The sequence below is a fragment of the Trichechus manatus genome, unplaced genomic scaffold, assembly GCF_000243295.1.
Source record: "Trichechus manatus latirostris isolate Lorelei unplaced genomic scaffold, TriManLat1.0 scaffold00195, whole genome shotgun sequence".
Lineage (NCBI taxonomy): Eukaryota > Metazoa > Chordata > Mammalia > Sirenia > Trichechidae > Trichechus > Trichechus manatus.
Genome location: NW_004444131.1, coordinates 4,045,764 through 4,068,806, shown reverse-complemented (window position 1 = coordinate 4,068,806; position 23,043 = coordinate 4,045,764). Strand labels below are relative to the sequence as shown.

Sequence of the window (23,043 nt, the reverse complement as noted above, 5' to 3'; positions counted from 1 at the left end):
CCAAAGGAGATACCAAAAAATGTATCAGGGTTCCAGTCCTTTCTTATGCTGTGAGATTAAAAGATTTTTTTGTCTTTCACATTCTAATACTGGCTTTTTTATAAGGAGACCTGGAAAATTACTTTTCTGAAAACATTTCAATTTCTAAACTTAAACATAATTAAGTACATTTATTAAACTCAAAATGTGAACTTGTTTTTTGTTTTCATATTAAAGAGATTTTCATTTTGTGATCCTAAAATGTCAATGGAAGAAAACCGATTATCTCAATACAATGACTGATCACTATATATCCTCTACTGGATATTTGGAGCCCTGGTGGTACTGTGGTTAACAGCTTGCCTGCTAACCAAAACGTCGGCAGTTCAAATCCACCTGCTGCTCCTTGGAAACCCTGGGGAACAGTTCTACTCTGTCCTATAGGGTCACTACGAGGCAGAATTGACTTGATGACAATGGGTTTACTGGAGATTAGGATAAACAGATGAAGAAGCAGCACATAAATATTATATAAATACACACTCACTCCTCATTTACCGACATGGTTAGGTTCCAAAGACCAGGTCATTACATGAAAATTAGCATTATGTGAAAATGGAGGATGACCACATCAGTTCACAAAATATATGGGGCACATGTCCCTCTGGACTTGATAGGTAGAAAATGTCAGTGGGCACTATATGTTCCACTAGTCATGGAAAGGTTTCTGAAAGATGTACATCGTTAATGTTCAAAATAGCCAGACAGATTTTTTACTATTGTTGCAAATACAAAATGTCAGATAACAAGATAGTTGATAAGTGAAGAACAGGTGTATATATTAAAAACATTCAAACAAAAGTTTCATAATCTTATGTCCAAAGCACAGTGAATTCTATTCATATGAAGGACTGGCTAAAACGTTCAAGGTTTCAGTCAAAGATTAAGCACTTAGGTGAAGATGCTAGTCATTATTTACAAAACTGAGGTAATTCCCATTGATTAGGGATTATTATGTATCAGGCACTCTTACGTTCTTTTATACAACCTCTATTAATCATCACAACAGTCTTGCAAGGTAGCGATTATTATTCTTGTTTTACGGATAAGGAAACTGAAGCTGATAAAAATAAAAATATTTGCCCAGAGTAAAGTAGCAAGTAATGGAGCCAGGATTCCAACCCAGATCTTCCTCCTTAACTCTGACACGCTTCCCCTACCCTCTGACAATCAACACTAATTTACACCAATAAAAACATGCCAGATGACTCAATTATTTAAATTACTGATCTGTCAAGAGAATTCTTACACTGTCATATTCTCTCCACAACACTGCCTCCCTATCTTTTGTTGGCTCCATTCCTCAACAGGAGAAAATTCATAATAATTTTCCCCAGGACACCGTGTTACATACTTTATAAACCCCCAATTTATCCTTCCAACAAACCCACAACATAGGTATTACTATTTTCATTTTACAAATGTGAAAAAAGAGGATCCTGAAGAGGTTAGGTAACCCACGTAAGGTCACGTCTGGTAAGCGGTGGAGCCCAGATATTAACCCAGCCTGTGGGACTCTAGAGCCTGAAGTGGGACGTTGTTAGGATATTTCTTCTTTGCCAAGAAAACAAGCATGATTTTACTGGATTCTGCAGTCAGAGCACATGTCAAAACTCAAAACAAGGACAGCTTAGCCAATACAAATGAAGTGCAAAGTACAGTACTGGTTTCTAAAGCATTTTTGCCAGCTAGATCAGAGACAATTCAAAGGTTAGAGGAATGACAGGATGTAGCCACAGCTCAAAGACAGCTTAACACACAAACACACACAGTAAAGACTCCTAAAGATGAGCAATGTAATGTCACTTACAAGATCAAGGATGGAAGGATAGGAAAAAAAGAACATTCTAAAGGACTGTAAGGGAGCCATTTGAATTATGCTTCTCTGCAAGTAGCAGGCTTAGTTATAAACGTATTCACCAGAAAAGTTTACTCAAATATCCAAAGACTAATTTAAGTACTAAATTTTCAAAAATTTTATAGGCATAAATTTTTTGAAAATATGTCTACTACGCAAAATAATGTTCACCTAAATAGTTTTGCTAGTGATTCAAATATAACCACAGAAATTATTATATTTCTTCTTAAATTGTATTAAAACTTCAAATAATCTTTATCCTCAATTCTGATGGGTATTAAAATAAAAACCAATTGCCATCCAGTCAATTCCAACTTATGGTGACCCCATGTGTTTCAGAGTAGAACTGCCCTCCATAGGATTTTCAATGGCTGTGATCATTCAGAAGTAGATCTCCAGGCCTTTCTTCCGAGGCACCTGAATGTACTTGAACGGCCAACCTTTCACTCAGCAACCAAGTACACCAACTATTTGTACCACACCAGGGATTCTTATTCAGATAAGAGTTAATCCTTAAAGCTCGAATTTTCACCCCTTAATCCTCTTCTCTGTTGAGCTGTTATTACTCTGCAAAATACTTTAATACAATAAGGTTGTTACTATGTGGTGAACCTATTTCTAAAGTGACAAATTTTTGTACCATTCAAACAGTTATTCCTCAATTTATCTACTTGGTAACTTGTGATTTTCAGTCACCAGATGATCTACATTCTTCTCTTTCCCATTTATTCCCTTCACTTGTGTCTTTAAATAAAACTATGAAAATTCAATGGGACTCAATTTGAAACTCTCTGGAAGGATTTCAGCATCTCACTAATTTTTTTTTTCTTTTTTTTCTTTTTAACGAAGAAACTGAGAGCTGCAGGGACCTGGCCAAAGTCACAGAGCTCAGGTGTGACAGAGCCAGGACCAGGACAAGTGGGCCGCACAGAGTCTTCTCTGTTCCAAAGCTGAACACTGCTACTGATGCGGCCTGTCACCACTGAACTGCAAGTCAAATACTCTAGGTTAGCTCCTGGGTTTTTCAAGTTATTTTCTTGGATTTTCCAATTTACTAGTTCAGCAGGCATTTATTAAACATCCGCTCCAGCAGTGACAGAGCTACTCCTCTCTTGGGCTATTATAATATTCCCCAATTGGCTTCTCCACCTCAGAGTCATCCAACACAGTACGTATTTCCACTTTAATCTTTCTAGAGTACAGCACCTGTGCCGGAAAATCCTCCCCAGGACCCATGCCTGTCCAACAGAGTGTACACAAATTCTTCACACGGGCCTTCAAGGCCTTCTTCCATGTGATCCTAATCTGCTAGCCAGCTTTATTTTCCCCTTCTCTGTCAAACATGCTCCACATTCCCATCACACCACTCCCATCTCTCTTTTTCTGGTGCTGTTCCCACTTCTTGGAACACCCCTTCTCCGTCTCCACATACCCAGGTTGTTTCCTCACCCATGACCTCCTTCTGATCCCCAACACCTGAAGTAACAGCTTCCGCCTCTAACTCGCATTGTATTTTGCTTCTTCCCTAATCACGCTTCCCTTATCCTACCTCTTTCGTCCCACTACTAGATGGAAACTCATAAACAGCCGGGGCTGCATTTTATTTAATGGCTGCATTTCAGTTCACCAAGCATTTGCTAAGCACTTACTATGTGCAAAACATGCTAGGCTCTAGGACACGCCACTGTGTTCCAATCCGTGTCCTCAGAGAGTTCAGTGGATAGTATGGGTTAGCTTAAGACAGAGACTCATAGATGTGTGAGTACATGTACGTACCCCTCCACCATTACCAGTGCAATTTCCACTATCAAATTCAAGTTCCTAACTCAGAGTATCTTGACTTTAACAGATCATCCCTTGACTGAGCAAGCTGTTGAGAGGTATACAGGATGAAGAACAAACACCTGTTGTTGAGTTGACTGATACCTGCCTCCAAATGATTTTCTGCACAAGATTATCCCAGGATATTATGCTGTCAGCTTGTCAGACACAAAGACATTCTAGTGAACTCATCAAGCTTCTCTCATGAGAGAATATGCCTCGCCACCCAGGTACTGGTGAGATCGCTAGCACCCGGCATGGTTCCAGAGGAAGGCCACTAAAAACACAATATTGATGAGCTGATAGTTTATGAAAAACATCCCAAACCAACCAAATAAGAGAAGAAAAATTATGTTGACTAAACATAAATGTGGCTGCTCCTCAAATTGTTTGGGTTAAAACGAAGGAACTTGTGCCTCTCCCAGAGAAAGGTGCCCGAGAACTCTGCTGCCCTTCAGTGGGCTCTGGGTGAAATCTTCCTAAGCTTACTCAGTAAACAGACGATGAAAAACTCATCCTAGGTGAAAATCACAATGTCAGTGTAATAAACAGATGTGGCAGTTTAAATATGGAAATTGAGAAACAGTCACAATAAAGACTACAATTATTGTTTAAAGGGGCTTTATTCACATGTGTAAGATGGTCTATTCTTCTTACTCGGGCATGCCAGAAATCTGTCACTCAACTGGGTGTGTCTGTGTGGGGAGCCGGAGTCCTGTAGGAGAGACTGACTTCAGTGGTTTGTTTTTTCCATCAGTGTTACCGGTCACACACACCAAAAATAAGATATCTGACAAGATATACACCAATTTAGTGGTAAGACCAAATTTCTCAAAGGTACAATCTCTCTACTGTATAATCTAAATGTCAAATGCACTAATATGTGAACCAAAATGCAACAGATTTATATTGTTCTTTTTTAAATTAAAGTCCTCAGATGAGAAAGACAATTTTTTTAAAAATGTAAACAGTATACGCCATTATGCCTGCTGTATACATCAGAGCACCTAGAAACTTAACCAGACACATTTGAACAGTTAACATGTTCTGACAGACCCCCCATCATGGTCATGACTGCAAAACTCATCCAATCAAAGCTCCAAAGCAGCTAAGATGCACATTTTCCACCTGCATTGCATATGGACATGTCATTTTAAATGCAAGACATTCAGTGTTACAATATATTCTACCAGTAAATGCTTGTTGTTAGGTACCCTCAACTCGATTCTGACTCATAGCAACCCCATGTGACAGAGCAGAACGGCCCCATAGGGTTTTCTAGGCTGTAATCTCTATAGGAGTAGATCACCAGACCTTTCACCTGCAGAGCTGCTGGGTGGGTTTGAACCGTCAACCTTCCGATTAGCATCCAAGCACCACCAGGGCTCCCTTAGTTAATGCTCAGTGATTCTTCAATAAGGAAACAGATATATGGTGAGATGATCAGTTACACAAGGTGCTGGGAAATGACTAGCTTGATGTTTGAACCAACACTCAACTCTAAGGATCCAAGACATTAAAGACGTTAAAGCCCTATGGAGGGACTGTATCAATTCTATGGCACTCTGGAAATGGAACTCACCTTATATGTATGTCCATTTACTGTTCGGCTCTGAAATTCTCACAGAAACCATAATGTACAAATGAAGAAGATTTTCATACGTAATCTACTGCCAAACTCACTGGTACAAGAAGATCACTGTGAAATGAAATCATGTTTTGCTAAGACAGTCATCTTAACTTGGCTCCAAAAGTGATATTTTAAAGGAAAATATAAGATAATCCATGTAATGTATCAGGTAAACCATTTCAATACGTGTGAGTAATAACACACAAGGCTCTACCACCCGGAATACTTCCTTTCAGAGAACATCACTGAGCAGAGTCATGGAAGACAAATTAAACATGGCGACTAAGTACCTTAAAATCTCTGCTCTAGAACACACCCACATAAAGACAATACTTCCCCTAAAATGGCATGACACAGGGCTTCAAAATTTTGTTTAATTTTTTTAAGGGTTTATTATAAATCAAACACACACAACCAAAACTCTAAGGAATTTTAAAATTCAAATGGCAATCACTACATTTCACTACCCAGTGTAATATAATGCACAGGTTCAGATCTGAATTATTTTCAGAAGATGCTTATATTTCGGAAATGTCTATCAAACTTCATGTTATCGATTATAAAAATATTGAGCAAAAAATGGAAACTGAAAAATCTAGAGCAACATCATCACTACCAACCATACTCTAAAAAACTCACTGCCATCAAGATGATTCCAGCTCAAAGCCACCCTATAGGACAGTATGGTTTCCAAGGCAGTTGTACTCTGTCCTATAGGGTCGCGGAGTCAGAATGGATTCAACAGCAACAGGTTTTTAATCTTTAAGGAAGGAGACTGCCCTATCTTTCTCTTGTGGAACGGCTGGTGCATTTGAACCGCCAACAGTTTGGTTAGCAGCTGAGCACTTAACCACTGTGCAACCAGGGTGCCTTACCAACCACACTACCACCTAGGAAAAAACCCTGTCACATTTTAGTAAAGTTTATTCCAGTACTTTTACTGTGCATTTAAAAATAATTATAATAGTACATAGGAATGTACAAAATTTATATACCTTTATTGCCTATTTTCCTAATTTTAAAAGTACCATGTGCTTGTTGAAGCCCTGGTGGTGCAGTGGTTGAGAGCTTGGCTGCTAACCAAAAGGTCAGCAGTTTGAATCCACCAGCCATTCCTTGGAAACCCTACGGGGAAGTTCTACTCTGTCCTGTAGGGTCGCTATGAGTCGGAATCAACTTGATGGCAACAGGTTTGGTTTTTTGTTTTTTATGTGCTTGTTACAGAATATTTTAAAAATACTGAAAAAAAAATCATCCTAAATCCTCCATTTTGCCAACATCATCTTGCAGTCTGAGCTCATAGGAACTATAATTAACTTTAAACATAGTTAATGCGAAAGCATGAGAGCCCCTAGGTGAGGCAAGTGGTTAAGCGCTCGACTACTAGCCAGAAGACTGGCAGTTTAAACCCTCCCAAGGCGCCTAGGAAGACAGCCCTGGTGATCTGCTTCTGAAAGTCACAGCCTTGAAAACCCTATGAAGCCGTTCCACCCTGCACACAGGAGGTGGCCATGAGTCAGAATGGACTGGATGCAACTAACAACCACCAAAGTCGAAATATGACATAAAGAAGGACCTCCTGACAGACAGTTGTTTTGTTTTGCTAAAATATTCTAAAATACTTATCAAGTCACCCCATATAAATTTAAAGATATATAAAATAGTTACCTAACTTCCGTGATAATAAAATCACTATTACCTTAATTTTTACAAAATTCCACCTTAGTCAAAGAAGAAAAAAATACTGTATAATTCTCCCAGCACATTATCCCAATCATGTAGTACGATAAATACTTTAGTTGTATTATGAACTCTGTTATAAGTACTGAGGGAGATAGAAGCCTCTGCCCCCAGGAAATGGAAATGAAGGACTTAAAATCGGAAACACTATAAGATCTACATAAAATGGATCAGAAATATGCAAACTCACATGAACGGGACAGTATCTCACAGGTAGGCCAAGACTGCATCAGTAACAGCCAAGCTTAGACCAGATCCTATCCCTTCCTATTTTCTTAGAAACCTTCAAAGTATAAATTATCCCTTTTCTCTCCTGCATTGACGTTTAACGTCTCCTCATCCATCTTTAAATATGCTCAACTCTCTCTCAATTCTAAACCGGGGAGGAGAAACTTTCCTTTGCTCCAATATCTCCACCCCGACCCCACTTCCAACTACCAACTACTACCCTCCCGAAACCTCCTGACAAGAGTACACAAGCTGTCCCCACTGCCCGCTCACTCTTTAGCCTATGCCAGTCTGGCTCTCTCACCAAAGCAGGCCTTCCCATGGTTACCACAGACTGTGGTGTGGCTAAGAGCACAGGGCTTCGCAGAATCCTCACTGTGACTTGTCAGCAGCATTTGTCTGGGCTCACCACAGGCCTAGTATGACAGCACACTCTCCAGCTTTCTTCCTACCTGTCTAACAACTCCTTCTCAGTCTCCCTCTTCCTATGCCATTAAATGTTGTTGTCCTTAGCTACCATCAAGTAGGCTCTCAACTCATGGTAACCCCACTCACAACGGAACAAAACACTGCCCGATCAAATTCCCATGAACGGTAGCGCATAGAACCCTTGTGATCCATAAGGTTTTCAGTGGCCGATTTTCAGAAGCAGATCACCAGGCCTTTCTTCCATTTTAGTCTAGAAGATCTAGAAGATCCACTGAAACCTGTTCAGCATCACAGCAACACACAATCCACCACTGACAGGTGGTGGCTGCACATGAGGTGCACTGGCTGGGAATTAAACCTGGGTCTCCCACATGGAAGGTGAGAATTCTACCACTAAACCACCAACATCCCTATTCAATGTCAGAGGTCCTCAAAGCACGTTTGCAGACCTGCTTCCTGACTCACACAATATACTCTCTCCTTGGCAAGCTCACCTACATGAGATGACTCAGAATTATACCTCTATCGCAGACTCTCCTGTGTTCAAGACCAATCTATCCAACTGCCTACTGGACATGTCATTTAGACGTCTGAAAGGCAACTCATATTCCCATATATCCCTGACCTCCCCGACTTGTTTTCTCCTTAACTCTTCCTAAAGTACATGGCACTATCATCCCACTGCAAAAACCAGAAAACTTCTCCCTCACCCCATGTACCCAACACATCTCTAAACCAAGTTCCGTCAATCTTACCACCTAAGTATCTCTCAAACACATTCTCTTCTATTCATTTCCATTATATCTGTCACCGATACCGCAACTCATCTCCAAACATCCAATACAGATCGTTTCAATCCATTCTCCAGGATAGCCAGCCAACTCTGGCCATATCTCTCTGTCTGCCTGTCTCTGTCTCTCTCTCACACACACACACACACACACACACACACACACACACAAATGCTCATCTTTGCCTAAACCCCTTCAATAGTTTCCAATGGCTCGTAGCATAAATACCAAAATTATTAATATAGCCTACAAGGCTTTGCTTAATCTGGCCCCTTCCTACCTCTCCAGGCTCACTCTCCATCACTCTTCTTCTCGGTCCCTGTTTCAGCCAGGCTGGCCCTCCTTCAGTTCCTGGATGGCAGCGGTACATATGCTTTTCCCTCTGCTCAAAACACCCCAACCACCACCACATACCTACCCATCCTTCAGATCTCAGGGCAGCCATCATGTCTTCAACAAAATCTTCCCTGAGCCCCATCAATGGGAGGTTCTCTTTGGTCTATGTTCTCATGGAACACCTGGCACCCACCATAGTGGTATACAACACCTGGCTTGATCTCATTAGTACCCAACCCTCCCACTAGACTATAAATAACGTAAGAGCAGTGACAGCATCTATTTTTGTTCAACAATCTAACCCAATGCCTGTTACATAGTAAATGCATAAATATCTGTTGAATGAATGAAAGAATAGCATATAATCTGGCATTTATGTATGACGCATCGTGCTAAAGGTTGTACAAGCATTATTTCAGTTAATTTCCTACTCAACCCTTTACAAAGATTCTATGATCATATTCATTTTAAAATGAGGAAACTGAGGCTTAGAGGAGCTATGTAACTTGCCCGTGGTTACATAGGTAAGCAACAGAGTCGAACCAAACTCAGGTCTGATTCCAGACCCATGTTCTATACTACCCATTATCCACTGCCGTCAAGTTGACTCCGACTCATAGCAACTCCATAGGGTTTCCAAGGCTGTAAACCTCTACAGAAGCAGACTGCCACATCTCTCTCCTGCGGAGCTGCTGGTGGTTCTATACTACACTGCTTCAAATCCTCTCTTCTCAGAAATCCTTCAGTTAATTCTACTATACTTTTGCTAAACTGTAGTCAACCACCAGGAGCCCACCAGACATTAGAAAAGAAAAATGTCGCTTTGGCTTTTTTTTTTTTTTTGAGAGAAAAAAAGAAAAACAAAAATACCGTCTTTAGCCTAGCCTTTCCACACCAAAGAAAGGCCTTGGCCGCAAATCCAGAGTGCAGCAGCTTTATTCTGAGGTTCATCTTCACCAAGGAAGGCATTTCCAGGCTAGACTAACTACAATCAATCCTAAAGAAATGGGCAAAGAATACTACAAAGAATAATGCAATTTATTTTGTAAGTTGTTTAAAATTAGCCCTCTGATTGCACCCTTGCTGGCATGGATGAAAAACCACAACAAGGGAGCTATGAGGCAAACATTTTAAGCACAAAGAAAATACACACCCCCCTCACTGGGAAAATGCCCGTGATATACAAAACCCGGGTGCACTGGCACCGTCATCATCCCACTCTCACCATGATTCCTTGTCCATTTTTTCAAAAAATCCACTTCACTGAAATAATAATTTGCATAGAATCAAATGCAGCCATTTTAAGTATACATTTCAGTGAGTTCTTACTAATTTATATACCTACTTCAATGAGTTCTGACATATTTTTGACCACCACCCACCACAATCAAGATATGAAATATTTCCATAACCCCAAAACTGCCCTCGTGCCCCTTCCCAGTCACCCACCCTCACTCTTGCCCACACCTGCTTCTCTGTCACTATAAATTGGACTTGTCTTTTGTGTTGTCGTTGTTGTTGGGTGCCACTGAGTCTACTCCGACTGATAGTGACCCCATGTGACTGAATAGAACGGTCTCATAGTGATTTCTTGGCTATGATCTTTATGGAAGCAGATCGCCAGGTCTTTCTTCAGTGGAGCCTCTGGGTGGGTTCGAATCGCCAACTTTTAGGTCAGCAGCTGAGCCCTTAACCATTGAGCCACCAGAGCCTCGTTTCATAGACTTCCATGTTAATAGATATATATATATAATATGTTCTCTTGTCTGCATTTTACTTATGCATTTTATCCAGTATGCATTATCTGGTAAACGCTGACAGAATGTTCTATTTGATGCAGGAACGTGCATTGTGTCAGTGATTCACAAGGGGCAGTGAGGCTGGTTAAAACCACACTTACACAAGCGTGCATACAAACCTACTGACACATCTACATGCCTACACACACACACACACACTGTGAAAACAAAGCCCTCATGAGGAGATCTAACTAGGGTAAGTTGTAGAGGGCCTCTGGCATCCAGGCAGGCCGAGATCCAGCAAAGCCTGGGAACCACTGGTTTACTGTGAAGGGGATTTCCCTTTGACACTGGCCACTACAAAACTGAGAAGCACGTTCATGAGCGGTGCTTAGACACAGCATAGGTCTCTGAGGAATTAGGTTAAGCCACAGTTCTTTCCCGTTTTATGTTTTTCAGTTTTCTTTCCTTCCATTTTGAATTTGTATCTTATGAAATGTATGTGTGCGCGTGCATGCGTGCGTTGAACAGAGAAAGAGATGCTTTCCTTCCTCGAACGGACTCTAAACCTGTAAGGGCAGGGATTGTGGCTTAAACATTGTATATATACTTCCCCATCCATCAAACAGCTGTTCTCCACACAGGATAAAATACTTACCTCCGACTTAGGGACAACTCCTACCTGCCCTTTAACATTATGTAAATTTGCCCTCACTTTGAAACGACTGAACCAACCTCAACTCCCAACAAATTCTTCACCACAATCACCTTCACCTGCTGCACATGCAGCTTTTAAATCACTGAAAAGACTTCTAGCCTTTTCTTGCATTATAACCCAAACCCACTGTCGTCAAGTCGATTCCGACTCATAGCGACCCTATAGTGTTTCCCGGGCTGTAAGTCTTTATGGAAGCAGACTGCCACGTTTCTCCCGTGAAGTGGCTGGTTGGTTTGAACTACCGACCTTATGGTTAGCAGTCAAGCACTTTAACCACTGTGCCACCAGGGCTCCCCTCCAGCACTAAAATAAGGCTCAATAAGAACCATATGCACCTGTTTCAACCTACCTACAAATTCAACTTAAAGACACGCTTAGGAACACATCTTGTTCATAACCCAGGGACTGCCTATACTCACTAATTCATCCTTAATACAGCGGTTCTCAACCCCGGTGCACATCAGATGCACCTGTGACGTTTAAAAAATGCTGGTGCCCGGGTGCCACCCCAAAAGCTTCGTATCAATTGGTATGAGATGGGGCTTTGACACCCCATATTTTTAAAGCCCCTCGGGGTGCTTTAAAGCTATGATTAAAGACCAAACAGATGCCACAACCTCTGATCCATGCCATGTTTCCTCATTCTAACATTGCACTGCCTCAGTCCATGCAGGATACAAAATTCATTCAACCCCGAGTGCCCTGGATCACCTGGTCTGCTGCTCTAGAAGCAGATTTTTCAGTGATGCTTAATATATGAGTGATAGGTTCTGGTGCACTTCATTACTAATCTAAATCCCTCGAGTATTAAAAGGACCTTATTTCTGCTATGCATTAGACACATACATACTTTTGAACAGTGCACCAATGTGCCCTAGAAAATGTTTCTACAACCGTGGTTCCCTTTGTCTGGGCCAAGGCAGGAAGCCCCAGAGACACAATGGCTTCTCCTCATTGTATAATTCAATCTCATAATAATGAATGGACCCTGAAGCCTATTGTGATACATACTGGGGATGAAACGTGGCTCCTTCCTCAGCACAAAACTGCAAAGTCTCTTCTGTCAGAGTGCTTGCCTATGCAGAAATGCTAATTCAGAATACGGCATCCAGGTGAAAGGGTTTCCAGAAAGATTTCTGGCCTCAAGTTAACATTTTACTTTTCAGACAAAGGGTTCCAGGAAGATGGATGCAGGCTTTAAAATCACTGAAACTACTGGTTCAGCATCAGAGAATTTCCAGATAACGGAAGCTTTAATACACACCACAGTGTTAAAGAATTTTAAAGTGTTTTAAAAGATGTATTATACACAATTCTGCCTTCTTAAGCCGAGCTTTTTAAAACATTATTTTGCCTCTTCTTGAAGCCCACAGAACATCCAGTGATGTGTTACAGTGATGTGTCTACTGAAGGACATTAGACTATTTGCATTAATGCTAAGTGGACTTTGAACTGTGGTGTTTTTTTGGTTTTTTTTGAGGTCTCAGTTTATATTTCCATAGTTTTTCTGCCTCCATCTTCATATGAGACCTCCCTAATAACCTGTTGCCAGCTGGGAAACAGAGCAACAAAGCAGTGTATTTGTACAGAAGGTTTCAGAGCAAAGGCCTAACTACCACTCTAGTTATGCACATGTGCATACTCACGCCTTGGTGTGTTTGTGCTAAGGGTGGCAAAAGAGGAGGAGGAGCCAGGGTTTTACTTGACTTTGACGGAGGGCCTGAGACAGATAGGGTTAACTGTGCTGGCAGAATAAAAGAGCTGTTAAAAGACTACAGCCTAGAAGTTGGGTAAACAGGAACCACATCCTATCAACATAAAATCAGGTTAGAACAAACTGTGAATTACTACTTCTTCCTTAATGTTTTTATAGTCCCTTTCCCCCTTACAGTCTCTGCATGCGCAGAAGAACAAAGTGTGACCGCTGTTTTGGCCCACCAAAGGGGGCAAATACAGATCAGTGCGCCTGCACCATACCCCATAGTAAGTGATGCTGAGCGCTGCCGAGGGGACTCCATCTTGAATATCAGCAGGTTCCATCTTGTATTCTAGATGCTTGTGCAACCTAATTAGTATGCACTACCACTCCAAGGAGTACCCACTCCTTCGAAAAAACTCACTGAATATTCATTGCTCTATTGTCCCCACCGAACCCATATAAGCCCTAGCCTTACTTTTCCTTGCAAGTCATTCTTTTGGAGAGGAGTAACTCCTTTTACGTGTCATAAGTAAAATAAACCAGTTAGAGCTGAACCCAGAAATTGTCTTCTGTGCGTATTATTACAAGAGGAAGACAAGGACCCACTGAGTACGGAGGGCCTCCATGCCCTCGGCGGTAACAGGCCCAGAGGGCAGAGACTGATCAGGCTTTTTGATGCTGCTGGCTGCCCCCCAGAGCTAAGAGTCTCCCGATGGGTCAGCAAGAAAACGCAGGCCCTCCAGTGACCTCCCAGGAGTAGAAAGATGGAGACAGTGCCCTGTCAGATGAGAGCCAGGCTCAGGGCTGGTCATGCTCACTTGTGGCACTGGCAATATTTTAAGTTTTCTGTTTTTGCCTGCAAAATCAATACATAAAACTATTTAAAAATTATATAGTTAAAAATTAAACAGTGGAAAGTCCTCCATGATGCCACACTCTCTCCACCCAGAGATACTACTTTTCTCAACTATTAAAATGATTTTTTCCAGCTCATTCATTTGTTCCTCGGTTCTCACTCCCCGCTCCCCAATAATGTTATAAACAAACATGGGCTCACTCTTACCCTGCTGTTCTTAAAAGAGCCTCGCTTACGTAACCTACCTTGGATAACTTTTCGTATTAGTACTTATAAACCTCATTCTTAAGCCATCTATGCTACCCCAGTCTATGAACGTACCATAATTGTTTTAACCAGTCTCCTATTAAAGAGGTATTATAAACAACTCTGGGATGAACACCCTAGACCTCTGCATACATGCACGAGTATTTCTGAGTAAAACTCCTTGGAGAAAAAACTGCTAGGTCAAAGGGTATGAACAAATTTAACGAGATATTGCCAAGTTGCCCTCCAAACAGTTGTGTCCATTTACAAGACGTAAATTTTGAATCTAATACATTATCAATGCAATAATCTTCAGGCCTAGCCAACGTACCTGGGAGAGAGCGGTTGGTGGGTCTGAACGGCCAACGTTTTGGTTAGCAGCCAAGTGCTTAATCACTGCGCCACCAGAGCTCCTCTACTCCACCAAAAATGATGTCCTCTAGTGACTGATCCTTCCGGATGATGTGTCCAAAGTAAGCAAGTTGGACAATGTTCTGTTATGATCCATAGGGTGTTTTTTTAATTATTATTTTTTGTTTGGGAACACTATACTGTGGTTTAGATGAAAGGTTATAATTCGTAGCGTTTTCATTGGCTGACTTTTGGTAACAGATTACCAGTCCTTTCTTCCTAGTCTGTCTTAGTATGGAAGCTCTGCTGAAACCTGTCCACCATGGGTGACCCTGCTAACATTCGAAATACCAGTGACGTAGCTTCCAGCATCACAGTAACACATAAGTCACCACAGTATAACAAAGTGACAGATGAGTGGTGGATAATAAGCATGATAGGTGCCATTTTCTGAACACCTATTATTTGCCAAGTATCTTGCTACTCATGTTTAATCTTCTCAAGTAGCCTATAAGCCAAGTCTGACTACAAGACAAGAAGGCTGAGGTCAGGGAGGTTAAGAAACTTGTTCAAGGTCAAGTTAGGCAAGTGTTGAAGCCAGGACCCCACATCTAATTCTAAGTCCAGTGCTTTTTTCAAAACACAAAATAAAATGCCTATCTAAAAGTGTGGCTGAACACCACATATCCTAGGCAGCCCATCTTGGGGACAGCTAGAGCAGATGGAAAAAAAATTCCAGAGCACAGAAATACCAAGAACCTGGCAAGAAATATAGTGTAGTGCTTAAGAGAACAGACTCTGGAGTCAGACTGCCAGCATTCAAACTCTGGTTCCTCACTTAGCAACTCAATAACCCGGGGCAAGTTACTTAACCTCCCTGTACCTCTGTTTCCTCATCTGAAAAACAGGGATAACAGGAGGACCTACCTTGCAAGATTGTTATGGCGACTGAGTTGAAAAATAAACCAAAGACTCAAAACACTGGCCTACAGTAGTTACTGTATTCTTGTTTGCAACTGTTAAGAAAAATGTCTGAAGGGAATGCGGAATGACTTGATTCAGTCCCAACAAGCTGCTGTATGAGCAAGGGCAGAAAACAGAAGAGAAGCCACAGAAACAAACAGGATGAGCTGTGAGGAATGGCATCCAGAGTGAGAGTGAAGGACTGCTAAGGAAAACGGAGCAGAGGGGAAGTCCTCATACCAGAGGAAAAGTTCACTGCAGACTCCAGATCAGCGGAGGCCAGGAGGACTTCAGGCAACTGAGTGAGACTACCAGGCTGGTTTTGAAAAACTGAATCCATTAAAAAAAAAAAAAAAAAAAAACAACCTGACTCTGGTAAACACCAAAAGGAAGGTGAAAGAAAACAACTTGGCCTTACACCGGAGGCAAGAAATTGCAGGCAGAGTAGCAAGATCTGAATGGGAAACAGTCAGGAGGGCTAAGACACCCCAGGAAAGTAATACCTGGATAGGACTGCAGGCACTGGTCACAGAAACCTGTGTCAAGCTGAGAAATGGGGGCCGGAACTGAGGTTCGCCACAATAGAGTGAGCAGCCCAAAATGCGTACACATTGTGTTAAATATTAATTGTGCCTTTGAACAGCAAAGAAAAGGGTAACGTCCAGAAAAGAGAAAAGTGACAAAAGGTCCATGAAGCCAGGAACGCCACCCTGCAAAAGAAATTTCTTCATTTTACACTTGGCCACGGAAAGGCAACCTAAGGAAAGCACGTGAGAGGCTTCTCCCAGAGGTGGCCTGTTCCAACACGTGTGGCTGTGTCCCTGTCCCCAGCCAGGTTCTCTGGCCCTTGACCTGCCTCCAACATCTAGCCCCAGAGCAGACAGTAGGCATCAGCCCAGGGCACATGGCCTTATTCAGTCAAACAACGGGCCTATCAATTCAACTGGCTGCGCTATGAAGAAATAAATGGAAATATGCAAATTTACATTTGACCATGACAAGCTCAAATTTGGCTTAAAATGCTACAGGGTATGATTTTGATTTAGTAAACAATGACATATATTTCACCTCAGTCAGCCAAAGATGTAGTTCAAGTAAGATTTTGAAATTAGAATTCAAACTCATTTCCATCTAGACTCCAACTTAAAAGTTAAAAACTATTCTCCGTTCACATTCAGATTAGGTTTGACAAGCAATACTGCCAAAAGAAAGCATCTGTTTTTGCAGCTTGAGAGCTAATCTATAAAAAGAAAAAAAAAAAAAATTACGTCACATTCAGTTCCTGTTTTTTAGGTGAGACTGTGTTTTTATTTTCAAGATTTTGAGGTAAGACAGTGATCTTCCTCATGATTCAATCATCAGGGAATGGATAAGTACTTAAAAGTAATCTTTGACCCCAAATCCCATACTTCAGAATCCCCACCAGGTGTGGGTTTTACATCATGCAAATGACATCCCAGCCACTGTCATCTTTATTTGGACCTCAAATGGAAGAGATGCAGGAAGAGTAGATATTAATTCACTGAAAAGTTACCTGTGCAAAGTCAGGGTCATAAAAACATCACAACAGCTTCATACCTTCAGGAGAAACATGAGGGGACCAATGAGAAAGACCCAGAATATCTAGGCAGACAAGAGTTTCTCAAGCCAGCTCCATCCAGTCCACTGGGACATTGGACCAGACTCCACAACTCTGGCTTCATTGTATACTGAGGCAAACAATACCAGAACTTTACCAAGTATTCTTCCTGCCATAGAGCAAGACATTAATCATTCAGGTATTGTTATATAACCCCTGACAAACACAAGATACAGCACAGTGTGAATTTCCTTGGGGAGTAAAGTGGTTTAAATGAAAATTCCTGCAATTTATAGACAAGATGATGCTTCTGCTTTTTCATCTGCAGAAGAGAGCAAGCCACAGGAAAAATCACGCAAGTACATGCAAATTAAGAACAACAGAAAATTAAGAACAGGGCTTTTCATTTAGAGAACAATAAAACTGGATAAGGATGAAAATAACATCATTTGTTTTGAACTCTCTTCCTTTAACTAGAAAGTTTATCTAGGATTTAGCAATCAGTCAACCTATTTTCTAATTTTGGCACAGTGAAGACAGTTACAACAGTATACCAATAATCTGAAAGTGTCAAAACCTAAAGTACCGTGTGTCTTTGTGTGTATGTGTGTGCTTTTTTTAAGAGTATCTTACCAGATTAAATGCTCGAGATCAATTCATAGAGCTAAGAGTAAAACTAAAGTGAGTTGTGTGTCTGTGGGGGTTTAGTTTTGGATAGTCAACAAATTATTTATCCAGTTGTTCCCTCAACCTATAGATTAGCACGTTAAACGACCTCCACACTGCAAAGAAAGCAAAGGTCTGACACAACTCACGCTTCTTGTTCCCGCTGCCATCACTCCAGTATACACTCTGAGTCGCACCTGTATTAATTATTCCTACAGTTTCCCAGACGATCTTCTTGCCATCAGTCTTCTACTTCCGATCCGCCCTGGACTCCTCTCTGCCAGAGTTCCAATATCCCTAAACCACTTTGATTCACACCATTTCTTCGCTTAAAATTTTTAATGCTTGCACGATAAAGTCCAAATTCCTTAGCATCACATGACGTTAGAGGAGCTTCATAATAAACCTCAACCTACTTTTGTAACAACTTTTCTTCTAGAATTCTCAAATACTAGTAATACCACAAATGAAAACTTACCGTATGTCAAGATACTATTTTAAGTACTTTACATGCATTAACACAACTACTTCATGATGTAAATATTATTAGCCTCATTCCACAGATGAAGAAACTGAGGCACAGTGAAATAAATGGCCTAGGCTTGGTCTCAAAAGGAGTAAGGCAGTCAGACTCCAGAGCCATGCTCATAAGCACTAAGCTAGGCTGTCTCTACCCTCTGCTGTCCTCAAACACGCTTTGCCACCTTGGCACACGTCCATCCTTCCTCTGTATCCTCCTCTTCCTCCTCCATCTACCAGCACTGCAAGGCTCAACGTAAGCCCCACCTCCTCTGTTAGGCTGCCCTCTTCAGCTCAGGGTGAGACCTCTCTCTCGTCTCTGAGCTCCTCTGATGACACATTCTCAGTTATCACTTACCCTGTTTGTTATTATTTTTGTCTAAGACCATGACCACTCCACCCTGCATGGGCTGTAAGCTCCCTGTGGACAGGAGCTCCATCTTATGTACAGTTCTGTCACTAGAACCTGGCAGCCAGCACTCGATATCTAAAAACTGGCTGGTTAACTCCCCTGCAGCTCAAACAAGGGCATTTTCTGTCGTGTGTACTCCAGTTTCTCCCTCCTGGTCTGAGAGACAACTTTGTGGCACAGCAGGTTTTCATGAAAAGATGTAGTGATCAGTGATCAAGTCAGAAGGGTTTCCCGAGCCCTTTCAGTCCTCCATCACTGCCTGTAAGCAGATACAGCTACATATGGGGTGTTGAGACACCCTAATTAGACACTCCGCCCAAGCTGCATAAGAAAGTTTCCTATTTCCCTGCTGCCGCCGGCCATTAGTGTTCACAGGGCCCAATATAAAAGGGAGCATTTATCGCTTCTGTTACATAAACCTGCAGCCCTTCACCAAAACTGAAGCTAAATGATTTCGTTTCTACCTTGCAGCACAAATCCCATTTTACACTTAATAGCCTCAGCCTCAAGCATTATCAATGATTTTTCCTAAAGGAGACACACTCCAGAAGGCCATGGATTCTAAACTTCTTTAGACTGATTGCAAATGGTATCAGCTGAATGTCACACAGCTCTTTGCTGAAGGCTTTTTGGAAACAGCTGACGAGAAAAGAGAACAGACTGCCGACGAGGTGAACGTCTATTCCTAGAAGCTTCCTCTTCACTCTCCGAGCTCTGTGAACCCACAGACATGAGACCCTTAAAGCATTCAGTGAAATTCTCTGCTGTTCTCTGGAGCATAGCACAGTCAGCTCTGATAGCTGACTCATTCACTATTACTGGAGCATGCAAGTTAAAATAAATTACTGTAATCAAAAGATGCAGGCCCACCTGATTCCCCATCAAACACCTAAGAGAAGCTACAGAAGAAGGCAGACACCAGGGGATTAAAACTGTGCACCACCAAAAGCTCTACAAAGCACCTGCTGTTTACAGATGTATCCTGAAGAATCTGGCTTTAACTTACCCTTCTTAAAACAAAGAAAGCATGCTCAAGTGATCTAACTGAAACTGACCATAAACTCTGTCTCACAGATAACAGAAAACTATAAATCAACATGAGGATAATTTATCAATTCTTAGCATACCCACACATTCACCAAAAAAGGGCCAACGATCCTGGTGGCATAGGATGAAGGATGACAGTGATGACGAAGACGAGGAGGAGGAGCGCTGACTGTACCAGGCAGTATTCTAAACACTTTGTTGTTGTTGTTGTTAGTTACTGTGAGTCCATTCTGACTCATGGCAACCCCATGTGTGCAGAGCAGATTTGCTCCATACGGTTTTCAAGGCTGTGACCTTCTGGAAGCAGATCCCCAGCCCTTTCTTCTGAGGCATCTATGGGTCGGTTTGAACCGCCAACTTTTCGGCTAGTCAAGCATGTAACCGTTTGTGCCACCCAGGGACTCCTTCTAAACACATTAGCTATTTAATAATCATTTAGTATTTCTAACCATCCCATCAGGAACCCCATTTTACTGATGAGAGAAGTGAGGCAGAGAAGTAATTTGCCTAAGATCACAGAGTAAGTGGTGGATCCAGAACTCAGACGCCGGCAGCCTCCGACTCAGGAGCCCTTATTCTGAGCCATTACGTTCTGATGCCCGTGGGATCAGCTCTAGTACTCGCTGAAAGGCAGAGCAGGAGGAGAACACCTCTGTCACCATCAACAAAGGTGTTTGATTCTAGCATGCTTCCTTGACAAAGCTGTTATGAGAAGTAAAAGCAGTGCAGGAGGTGTGCAAGGACCGACAGTGATCATGAAGCATTCCATGTGCTCCTCTACTTTTCTCAGTCTCTCTTGCAAGTTGCTGGGGCCACATGACTGGTTCTGTCCAATGGACCGTAAGTCGTAAGCAGAAGTGATGCTTTCCACTTTCAAAGTAAGGCGTGTGGTGTGCCTCCTCCACCTCTCTCTCTTTCTACTGCAGGGAGCATGGAGAAGACAGCTACAAGTAAGAGGACCACAGAACCTGCACATGGACGGTAAGCTAGAAAAAAACTTTTTTTGTATCTAACCCTGAGATTTGAGGGTTAATGGGTTGTGAAATCTAGCGTTAATGACCCTGGCTAATACAAGAAGCATAAGAATATGTTCCTGGACATGAATTTCCTCCCTGATGTGCTTAGATTGGACTCTTCCTTCCCCAGCTTCCTCCAGGATAGAGGCTGGTCCCACTGGCATCTCTCTGACAGAGGCCACACACATTCACAGCTACACTGATCTATCTCCAGGGCAATGAGGCCATGTAAGCAGGTGGGCCAGGGCCCTCCTCCCAACTGGGCCCCCATTTCAACCCAGCCATTAAAAAATCTTCATGTCTGGAACAGAAAAATAACAGTCAAATCACTGGCAAGTAGTTTTATATTTAAAAAAAAAAAAAAAAGCCCAGTAGGCAATAGAGAATCTTGTTCTTGCTCTGTGGGAGCTGCACCATCATTTTTGCAGGTGCCTCTAATGGAGTCTAACTCGGATGTCTGGATATTTAGGAGACAACAAGGTAACTACATAGCATGGTGCTTCTCTAAATTCATGACTTGTTTTATGACCATTCTCAAAAATGAGACTTTAATTTCTTCTCAGTCAAAAGGGTTTCCCAATTCTTATGGGCAAGGACTGCCTTGTTGAAGAGATCTACACTGGCCTGCATGATAATTCTCAATACCATTAGGAAATGGTCAAAGTCAACACTGAAAGGGATAGGAACTAAGTAAGGAGTACCTAGCTGAATAACATATCTGCAGAAACCCACGAACGTCAGCTTCGTCAAAATAAACAATGGATGGCCAAGGACAGGACAGCCACACAAAGCCTAATACAAACACACAACCAACCATCATAAACTTCAAGACCAAAAAACTGTCATGTTACACAACACAGACTAGTATACAACGTTCATGAGTGTCACTACCTGCCACAAATCAAATGCCCTTCTTTTTTTCCTTTCCTTTTGAAAATCGGGCACCAAAGTGATTTTAAATACCTGGTCTTTAAAGAACCAAAAAACAAAATGGTGCAGTCATTTCTTCTTGGCATCCAATATGCCAACACCACCTCAAGAAAAGATGCCTTTGCAAATATCATTGGTTTTTACTATTTAAAAAGTATTTAGCTATTTAGTCAGAGTTGAAAACGCCACTTGCTTGGCCCACGGAGTAACTGCAGCCCCATGTGTGAAAAGCAACGCATGAGGAAGCTGGCCTGCAGAGCTGTTTGGCAGCATGGAGCTCCGTGTTCCCATCTTTCTCCAAACCTGGGCCCCAGCCAGGCTCCGCAGCAGGAGACAGAAGGTGGGAAACGGGCGAGAGCAGACCTGACTAGCTGGAGTTCTCGCATCCTTCCCTGACTCCTCCCACACCAAATAAGGCAGACCTGAATGGCAAAAACACCTTCCCACCTCTCAGTCACCCTCCCACTGCAGTCTGAGAATTTTTTAAGTTGTTCTGAAGCAGCACAAATCTAATCATATCATTCTCTGGTAAAACATCCACAATCACCCCTCTCTGCCTATAGGACCAAATTCCAATTCCTTTGAAGGCAGACAATTTGCCTCTAATCTACCCTTCCAGATTCATCATCTCCCATGACCTTCTGCGCACCTTAAGATGCAGCTTCATAACACTACTAGCCTTTCACCATCAATACACCATGCCCTCCCAAACCCCTGTGGCTCTGTTCACGCTGTTATCTCCACCTGGAATGACCAGTTAATCCTGGTTCCTCATCCCTTCTTTACTGGACAAAATCGTTGCCTGCTTCAGTGTCAACCTTAAGGAGATAAAGGGGCTTTAGCTGTATCTCCCAAGCTACCCCAAATACGCTGTGCTTCCACACATCCCCTTCCAATCAGATTGCCACAATACCCTTAAAACTAAAACAAACTGGCTGCGTCAGGTCAACTCTGACTCATGGCGAATCTGTGCGTGTCAGAGTAGAAATGTGCTTCGTAACGTTTTCAATGGCTGATTCTCTGGCAGCAGATCACCAGGTCTTTCTTCTGAGGTGCCTCTGGGTAGATGTGAATCTCCAGGCTTTTGATTAGCAGCCAAGCACAGTAACTGTTTACAGCACCCAGGGACTCCACCCTAAACCTAAGGCCCTCACAGAGAAATTCTGGAGCCATCATGTCAAAGCTTAGTTCACATCTCATCTTCTCTGTAGATAATATCCTCTGGCAGCAGAAGTAATTACTCTCGTCTACCATGGACACCAAGAACCTCTGGTGGTACAGTGGTCAAGCACTGAGCTGCCAACTGAGAGGTCAGCAGTTCGAACCCATCAGCCCACTCCACTGGAAAAAGATGTGACAGTCTGTTTCCATCAAGATTACAGCCTTGGAAAACCCTATGGGGCAGGTTCTATTCTGTCCTATGGGGTCGC

At 42.1% G+C, this 23,043-nt stretch overlaps 1 protein-coding gene across 4 annotated transcripts in view; it reads right to left on the bottom strand.

Annotated features, from left to right (window-relative positions):
* The window catches only part of CCNY (cyclin Y), a 271,085-nt gene that overhangs the window by 143,013 nt on the left and 105,029 nt on the right, over positions 1 to 23,043 (bottom strand). The window contains exon 1 of one of the 4 annotated variants that reach the window (XM_023741973.1): positions 5,301 to 6,047. The exons of the other annotated variants lie outside the window; for them this stretch is intronic. The gene's annotated coding sequence lies outside the window, so the exon portion shown is untranslated. Of the gene's footprint in view, positions 1 to 5,300; positions 6,048 to 23,043 lie in introns of those variants that run through there. 4 annotated transcript variants of the gene reach the window in all.